Source organism: Leuresthes tenuis, unplaced genomic scaffold (genome assembly GCF_036924035.1).
Source record: "Leuresthes tenuis unplaced genomic scaffold, fLeuTen1.0.hap1 SCAF_17, whole genome shotgun sequence".
NCBI lineage: Eukaryota > Metazoa > Chordata > Actinopteri > Atheriniformes > Atherinopsidae > Leuresthes > Leuresthes tenuis.
Window position 1 is genome coordinate 27781721 of NW_027325371.1, and position 9265 is coordinate 27790985.

Genomic DNA, 9265 nt, shown 5'->3' on the forward strand with positions numbered 1-9265 from the left:
TCTTGCAGCTGAACACCTCCTCTCCCGCTAATGATCATGTAAGGTTTGATATTCGAAAATTTTCTTTCATGTTTTAAAGCAATTATTAATGGACATTCACACCTACTTGCAGCCGAACACCACCTCTCCCGCTTTTGATGATGTATGGACCGGCATTCTTACCTTTTCTAACACATTTTTCAGCAATTATGGTTGGAGAATCACACCTACTCACAGCCGAACAACTCCGCTACCGCATTTGATGGTGTATAGTCGGGATTTCTCACCCTTTCTCATCAGCTTTTTGCAAATTATTCTCTGACATTCACACCTACTTGCAGTCGAACAGCTCTGCTCCCGCTTTTGATTATGTTTGGTTAGATATTCGAACCTTTTCTTAACTGCTTTTTTACAAACTTTGGTCGGACGTTCACACCTTCTTGCAGCCGAACACCTCCGCTCCCTCTTTTGTTGGTGTATGTTCGGGCATTCGAACCTTTTCTTACCCGCTTTTTACAAACCAGGGTCGGACTTTCACACCTTTTAGTAGCCGAACAACTCCGCTCCCGCTATTGATTGTGTACAGTCGGGTATTTTAACCTTTTCTTACCCGCTTTTTACCAACTATGGTCGGACATTCACACCTTCGTACAGTGGAACACCTCCGCTCCCTCTTTTGATGGTGTATGTTCGGGTATTCAAACCTTTTCTTACCCGCTTTTTCCAAACTATGGTCGGCTATTCACAGCTTCCTCTCCACCATACTTGTATGGTTGGATATTCACACCCACTTGCATCCGAAGACCTCTGCCCCAAATTTTGTTGATATTTAGTCGGACATTCGCACCTTACCCGCTTTTGGCAAACTATGGCCTTCTTGCAGCCAAACACCTCTGATCTCGCTTTTGATGATGTAAGGTTGGGCATTCAGACCTTGCTTCACCTGCTTTTCACCAAATATAGTCGGATATTCACACCTTCTTGCAGCCGAACACTTCCGCTCCACCTTTTAGTGTTCTATCACACCTTTTTTTCACCGCATTTTATACATTATGGTTGGAAATTTTCAACCACTCTCATCCGAAGACCTCTCCTCCCGCTTTCTTTAATATATTTGAACTTTAGTCGGACATTCAAACCTTCTTGCAGCTGAACCACCTCCGCTCCCTGTTTTGATCATATATGGTCTGGCAATACTACCTTTTCTTACCCGTTTGTGAGTAATTATGGCTGGACATTCACACCTACTTGCAGCCGAACACAACCTCTCTCGCTTTTGATGATGTATGGACCGGCATTTTTACCTATTCTAACACATTTTTCAGCAATTATGGTCGGAGATTCACACCTACTCACAGCCGAACAACTCCGCTCCCGCATTTGATGATGTATAGTCGGGCATTCTCACCCTTTCTCATCAGCTTTTTGAAAATTATGATCTGACATTCACACCTACTTCCAGTCGAACAGCTCTGCTCCCGCTTTTGATTATGTTTGGTTAGATATTCGAACCTTTTCTTAACTGCTTTTTACAAACTTTGGTTGGACGTTCACAATATCTTGCAGCCGAACACCTCCGCTTCCGCTTTTGATGGTGTATATTCGGGCATACGAACCTTTTCTTACCCGCTTTTTAGAAACCAAGGTCGGACTTTCACACCTTCTCTTAGCTGAACAACTCCGCTCCCTCTTTTGATTGTGTACAGTCGGGTAATTTAACCTTTTCTTACCCGCTTTTTACCATCTATGGTCGGACATTCACACCGTCTTACAGCGGAACACCTCCGCTCCCTCTTTTGATGATGTATGGTTAGGCATTCGCACCTTCTCTCACCCGCCTTTTACTATGGTCGGCCATTCACAGCTTCCTCTCCACCATACTTGTATGGTGGGATATTCACACCCACTTGCATCCGAAGACCTCCGCTTCCGCTTTTGATGGGAACTGACAACATAAGAAGTCCGGACATACTTTGATAGTATATGAATAAGTGGGTAGCTACTGACAAGCATTAAGCATGTCACACAGCCCAAACATATAACATTTCAGGACACACCACACAGTTAACAACCACAGTGAAGCGTGTCAAAGCCCAAACATGTAACATTCAACAAGACACTTACACAACACATTCAAATCAAACAGTCAGACAACATACAAGAACATATACCCCAGCCGGCATTGCTCCCTGCCTATTTTCGTACAGCACACTATGTGTGCGCACACCTTTATTCACAAACTCTTCAACTTATACTCTTTTACCGAAGTTGCTACAGCTCGATTGGCCGAATACCCTTTGATCCTATTTCGGTGAATTTGACATCTGCCTTACATATAACAGATTAGCGGTTTAGCAGTTTTAATTTAGTTTGAGTGAAGGAATTCATTTTATAGCAAAATCCGAAATCGTGAAGAACTCATGAAAGTAAGCTTATTCTCGGATTCCTGAAACTTTAGATTTGCTCTTTCTTTTACTGCAAAGTACACGTTGTTTTTTTTGTTTAAATCTTTCTAGACATGGTAAATATTAAGGACAAAGCAGTTTTCACATAGTTTGAGTGAAGGAATTCATTTTATAGATAAAATCCCAAGAGTCTGATGGGAAAAGAGAGTGAATGCGAAGTAGACTTTAACACGGCTATGGGAGCGAGCCGAGTGTGGGCTAACCAGGAGAATTGCTTGAAAGAAATGCGACCCCGAATGAGCGGTCAGAACAAAGCCTCAATACGGGATTCTCGTGGTGTTTTTGTTGCTGCCTTGTCTTTTGCACAGAGTAAAAGACATGGCAGCCATCGAATAGGGCCCGATTGTTCCTACTTGGTTGTGTTTTTTGGTGAAAAAAAAGGTGTGATAGAACACTAAAAGGTGGAGCGGAAGTGTTCGGCTGCAAGAAGGTGTGAATGTCCGACTATATTTGGTGAAAAGCAGGTGAAGCAAGGTCTGAATGCCCCACCTTACATCATCAAAAGCAAGATCAGAGTTGTTTGGCTGCAAAAAGGCCATAGTTTGCCAAAAGCGGGTAAGGTGCGAATGTCCGACTAAATATCAACAAAATTTGGGGCGGAGGTCTTCGGATGCAAGTGGGTGTGAATATCCCACCATACAAGTATGGTGGGTGGAGAGGAAGCTGTGAATAGCTGACGATAGTTTGGAAAAAGCGGGTAAGAAAAGGTTTGAATGCCCGAACATACACCATCAAAAGAGGGAGCGGAGGTGTTCCGCTGTACGAAGGTGTGAATGTCCAACCATACTTGGTAAAAAGCGGGTAAGAAAAGGTTAATATACCCGACTGTACACAATCAATAGCGGGAGCGGATGTGTTCGGCTACAAGAAGGTGTGACAGTCCGACCATGGTTTGTAAAAAGCCGGTAAGAAAAGGTGCGAATGTCCGACAATGTATGATCAAAAGAGAGAGCGGAGGTTTTCGGATACACGAAAGTTTGAATGTCCTACCATAGTTTGTAAATAGCGGGTAAGAAAAGGTTCAAATGCCCGACTATACACCATAAAAAGCGGGAGCGGAGGTGTTCCGCTGTAAGACGGTGTGAATGTCCGACCATAGTTGGTAAAAAGCGGGTAAGAAAAGGTTAAAATACCCGACTGTACAAAATCAATAGCGAGAGCGGAGTTGTTCGGCTACAAGACGGTGTGAAAGTACGACCATGGTTTGTAAAAAGCAGTTAAGAAAAGGTTCGAATATCCAACCAAACATAATCAAAAGCGGGAGCAGAGCTGTTCGACTGCAAGTAGGTGTGACTGTCCAGCCATAATTACTCACAAACGGGGGAAGAAAAGGTAGTATTGCCAGACCATACATGATCAAAACAGGGAGCGGAGGTTCAGCTGCAAGGTGTGAATGTCTGACTATAGTTTGTAAAAAGCGGGTAAGACAAGATGCGAATGCCCGACAATGTATGATCAAAAGAGAGAGCGGAGGTGTTCGGCTGCAAGGTCTGAATGTCCAACCATAATTTGTAAAAACCGGGTAAGAAAAGGCTCGAAAGCCCGACTATACATCATCAAAAGCGGGAGCGGAGGTGTTCAGCTGCAAGAAGGTGTGAATGTTCGACTAAAGTTTGTAAAAAGCTGGTAAGACAAGGAGCGATGTCCCGACATTGTATGATCAAAAGCGGGAGCGGAGGTGTCCAGCTGTGAGTAGGTGTGAATGTCCGACCATAATTGCTGAAAAATGTGTTAGAAAAGGTAAGAATACTGGACCATACATCATCAAAAGCGGGAGAGGTGGTGTTCGGCTGCAAGAAGGTGTGAAAGTCCAACAATGGTTTGTAAAAAGCGGGTAAGAAAAGGTTAAAATACCCGACTGTACACAATCAATAGCGGGAGCGGATGTGTTCGGCTACAAGAAGATGTGAAAGTCCGACCATGGTTTGTAAAAAGCGGGTAAGAAAAGGTGCGAATGTCCGACAATGTATGATCAAAAGAGAGAGCGGAGGTTTTCGGATACAAGAAGGTTTGAATGTCCCACCATAGTTTGTAAAAAGCGGGTAAGAAAAGGTTCGAATGCCCGACTATACACCATCAAAAGCGGGAGCAGAGGTGTTCCGCTGTAAGACGGTGTGAATGTCCGACCATAGTTGGTAAAAAGCGGGTAAGAAAAGGTTAAAATACCCGACTGTACACAATCAATAGCGGGAGCGGAGTTGTACGGCTACAAGAAGGTGTGAAAGTCCGACCATGGTTTGTAAAAACCGGGAAGAAAAGGCTCGAAAGCCCAACTATACACCATCAAAAAGAAGGTTTGAATGTCCATCAATAATTGCTTTAAAACAAGAAAGTAAATTTTCGAATATCAAACCGCACATGATCATAAGCGGTAGAGGAGGTGTTCGGCTGCAAGAAGGTGTGAATGTCCACACATAATTCATGAAAAATGGGTAAAAAAAAAGGTGCGAATGCCTAACAATACATTATCAAAAGCAGGTGTGAATGTCAGATCATAATTTGTAAAAAGCTGATGAGAAAGGGTGAGAATGCCCGACTATACACCATCAAATGCGGGAGCGGAGGTGTTCGGCTCTGAGTAGGTGTGAATGTCCGACCATAATTGCTGAAGAATGTGTTAGAAAAGGTAAGAATGCTGGACCATACATCATCAAAAGCGGGAGAGGTGGTGTTCGGCTGCAAAAAGGTGTGACTGTTCGACTAAAGTTTGTAAAAAGTGGGTAAGACAAGGTGCGAATGCCTGACAATGTATCATCAAAAGCGGGAGCGGAGGTGTTCAGCTGCAAGAAGGTCTACATGTCCATCAATAATTGCTAGAAAACATGAAAGAAACTTTTCGAAAATCAAACCGCACATGATCATAAGTGGGATAGGAGGTGTTCAGCTGCAAGGTGTGAATATGCACCCATAATTCCTGAAAAATGGGCAAAAAAAAGGTGTGAATGCCCAACCATACATCATCAAAAGCAGGAGTGGAAGTGTTCGGCTACAAGAAGGTGTGAACATCCAACCAAAATATGTAAAAAGAAGTTAAGAAAAGGTTCGAATATCCAACCAAACATAATCAAAAGCGGGAGCAGAGCTGTTCGACTGCAAGTAGGTGTGAATGTCAGATCATAATTTGCAAAAAGCTGATGAGAAAGGGTGAGAATGCCCGACTATACATCATCAAAAGCGGGAGCGGAGTTGTTCGGCTGTGAGTAGGTGTGAATCTCCGACCATAATTGCTGAAAAATGTGTTAGAAAAGGTAAAAATGCCGGTCCATACATCATCAAAAGCGAGAGAGGTTGTGTTCGACTGCAAGTAGGTGTGAATGTCCAGCCATAATTACTCACAAACGGGTAAGAAAAGGTAGTAGCCAGACCATATATGATCAAAACAGGGAGCGGAGGTGGTTCAGCTGCAAGAAGGTTTGAATGTCAAACTAAAGTTCAAATATATTAACAAAAGCGGGAGGAGAGGTCTTCGGATGAGAGTGGTTGAAAATTTCCAACCATAATGTATAAAATGCGGTGAAAAAAAAGGTGTGATAGAACACTAAAAGGTGGAGCGGAAGTGTTCGGCTGCAAGAAGGTGTGAATGTCCGACTATATTTGGTGAAAAGCAGGTGAAGCAAGGTCTGAATGCCCAACCTTACATCATCAAAAGCAAGATCAGAGTTGTTTGGCTGCAAGAAGGCCATAGTTTGCCAAAAGCGGGTAAGGTGCGAATGTCCGACTAAATATCAACAAAATTTGGGGCGGAGGTCTTTGGATGCAAGTGGGTGTGAATATCCCACCATACAAGTATGGTGGATGGAGAGGAAGCTGTGAATAGCCGACCATAGTTTGGAAAAAGCGGGTAAGAAAAGGTTTGAATGCCCGAACATACACCATCAAAAGAGGGAGCGGAGGTGTTCCGCTGTACGAAGGTGTGAATGTCCAACCATACTTGGTAAAAAGCGGGTAAGAAAAGGTTAATATACCCGACTGTACACAATCAATAGCGGGAGCGGATGTGTTCGGCTACAAGAAGGTGTGACAGTCCGACCATGGTTTGTAAAAAGCCGGTAAGAAAAGGTGCGAATGTCCGACAATGTATGATCAAAAGAGAGAGCGGAGGTTTTCGGATACACGAAAGTTTGAATGTCCTACCATAGTTTGTAAATAGCGGGTAAGAAAAGGTTCAAATGCCCGACTATACACCATAAAAAGCGGGAGCGGAGGTGTTCCGCTGTAAGACGGTGTGAATGTCCGACCATAGTTGGTAAAAAGCGGGTAAGAAAAGGTTAAAATACCCGACTGTACAAAATCAATAGCGAGAGCGGAGTTGTTCGGCTACAAGACGGTGTGAAAGTACGACCATGGTTTGTAAAAAGCAGTTAAGAAAAGGTTCGAATATCCAACCAAACATAATCAAAAGCGGGAGCAGATCTGTTCGACTGCAAGTAGGTTTGAATGTCCAGCCATAATTAATCACAAACGGGGGAAGAAAAGGTAGTATTGCCAGACCATACATGTTCAAAACAGGGAGCGGAGGTTCAGCTGCAAGGTGTGAATGTCTGACTATAGTTTGTAAAAAGCGGGTAAGACAAGGTGCGAATGCCCGACAATGTATGATCAAAAGAGAGAGCGGAGGTGTTCGGCTGCAAGGTCTGAATGTCCAACCATAATTTGTAAAAACCGGGTAAGAAAAGGCTCGAAAGCCCGACTATACATCATCAAAAGCGGGAGCGGAGGTGTTCAGCTGCAAGAAGGTGTGAATGTTCGACTAAAGTTTGTAAAAAGCTGGTAAGACAAGGAGCGATGTCCCGACATTGTATGATCAAAAGCGGGAGCGGAGGTGTCCAGCTGTGAGTAGGTGTGAATGTCCGACCATAATTGCTGAAAAATGTGTTAGAAAAGGTAAGAATACTGGACCATACATCATCAAAAGCGGGAGAGGTGGTGTTCGGCTGCAAGAAGGTGTGAAAGTACAACAATGGTTTGTAAAAAGCGGGTAATAAAAGGTTCGAATGCCCGAATATACATCATCAAAAGCGGAAGCGGAGGTGTTCGGATGCAAGAAGGTGTGAACGTCCGACCAAAGTTTGTAAAAAGCAGTGAAAAGCGAGAAAAAGCTTTTCGTGAGTTTTGCATGATTTGGGATTTTGCTTATAAAATGCATTACTTCACTCAAACTATGTTAAAACTGATTTGTCCTTCATATTTACCATGTCTAGAAAGATTTAAACAAAAAAACAACGTTGTACTTTGCAGTAAAAGAAAGAGCAAATCTAAAGTTTCAGGAATCCGAGTATAAGCCTGCTTTCATGAGTTCTGCACGATTTCGGATTTTGCTATAAAATGAATTGCTTTGCTCAAACCAAGTTAAAACTGCTTTGTCCTTCCATATTCATCAATGTCTAGATCGACTTCAACAAAGAAAAACATTGGACTTTGCAGTAGAAGAAGTTGAAATCCATCTACACATTGATAAATACGAAGGACAAAGCAGTTCCCACTTGCCCATAAGAAAATAAGCTTATTCTCGGATTCCTGATCCTTCAGTTTTGCTCTTTCTTCTACTGCAAAATACAATGTTGTTCTTTGTTGAAGTCGATCTAGACATTGATAAATATGAATGAAAAAGCAGTTTTAACTTGGTTTGAGTGAATGAATTCATTTTATACATAAAATCCGAAATCGTGCAGAACTCATGAAAATAAGCTTATTCTCGGATTTCTAAAACTTTTGATTGGCTCTTTCTTTTACTGCAAAGTACAACGTTGTTTTTTTGTTTAAATCTATCGAGACATTGATAAATATGAAGGTAAAAGCCGTTTTAACATAGTTTGAGTGAAGGAATTGATTTTATAGATAAAATCCCAAATCATGCAGAACTCCTCAAAAGGGGCGTATGGCTTAATCACAAGTGTGGCTCTTTCTCATTCAGGGTAGTATGAGGAAGTTTATGCTTGAAATATATGTAGAAATGGGTACATATGAAGGACAAAGCAGTGTTAACTTAGTTTGAGTGAAGGAATTAATTTTATACATAAAATCCCAAATCATGCAGAACGTATGAAAAGAAGCTTATTCTCGGATTCCTGATCCTTCAGTTTTGCTCTTTCTTCTACTGCAAAATACAATGTTGTTCTTTGTTGAAGTCGATCTAGACATTGATAAATATGAAGGAAAAAGCAGTTTTAACTTGGTTTGAGTGAATGAATTCATTTTATACATAAAATCCGAAATCGTGCAGAACTCATGAAAATAAGCTTATTCTCGGATTCCTAAAACTTTTGATTTGCTCTTTCTTTTATTGCAAAGTACAACGTTGTTTTTTTGTTTAAATCTATCGAGACATTGATAAATATGAAGGTAAAAGCCGTTTTAACATAGTTTGAGTGAAGGAATTAATTTTATAGATAAAATCCCAAACCATGCAGAACTCCTCAAAAGGGGCGTATGGCTTAATCACAAGTGTTGCTCTTTCTCATTCAGGGTAGTATGAGGAAGTTTATGCTTGAAATATATGTAGAAATGGGTACATATGAATGACAAAGCAGTGTTAACTTAGTTTGCGTGAAGGAATTAATTTTATACATAAAATCCGAAATCGTGCAGAACTCATGAAAATAAGCTTATTCTCGGATTCCTAAAACTTTTGATTTGCACTTTCTTTTACTGCAAAGTACAACGTTGTTTTTTGTTGAAATCTATCTAGACATTGATAAATACCAGTCGAAACTCTGCTGCCGCTTTTGATAATTTATGGTTGGGCATTCTTACCTTTTCTTACCCGCTTTTTACAAATTATGATCTTACATTCACACCTACTTGCAGTCGAACACCTTCTC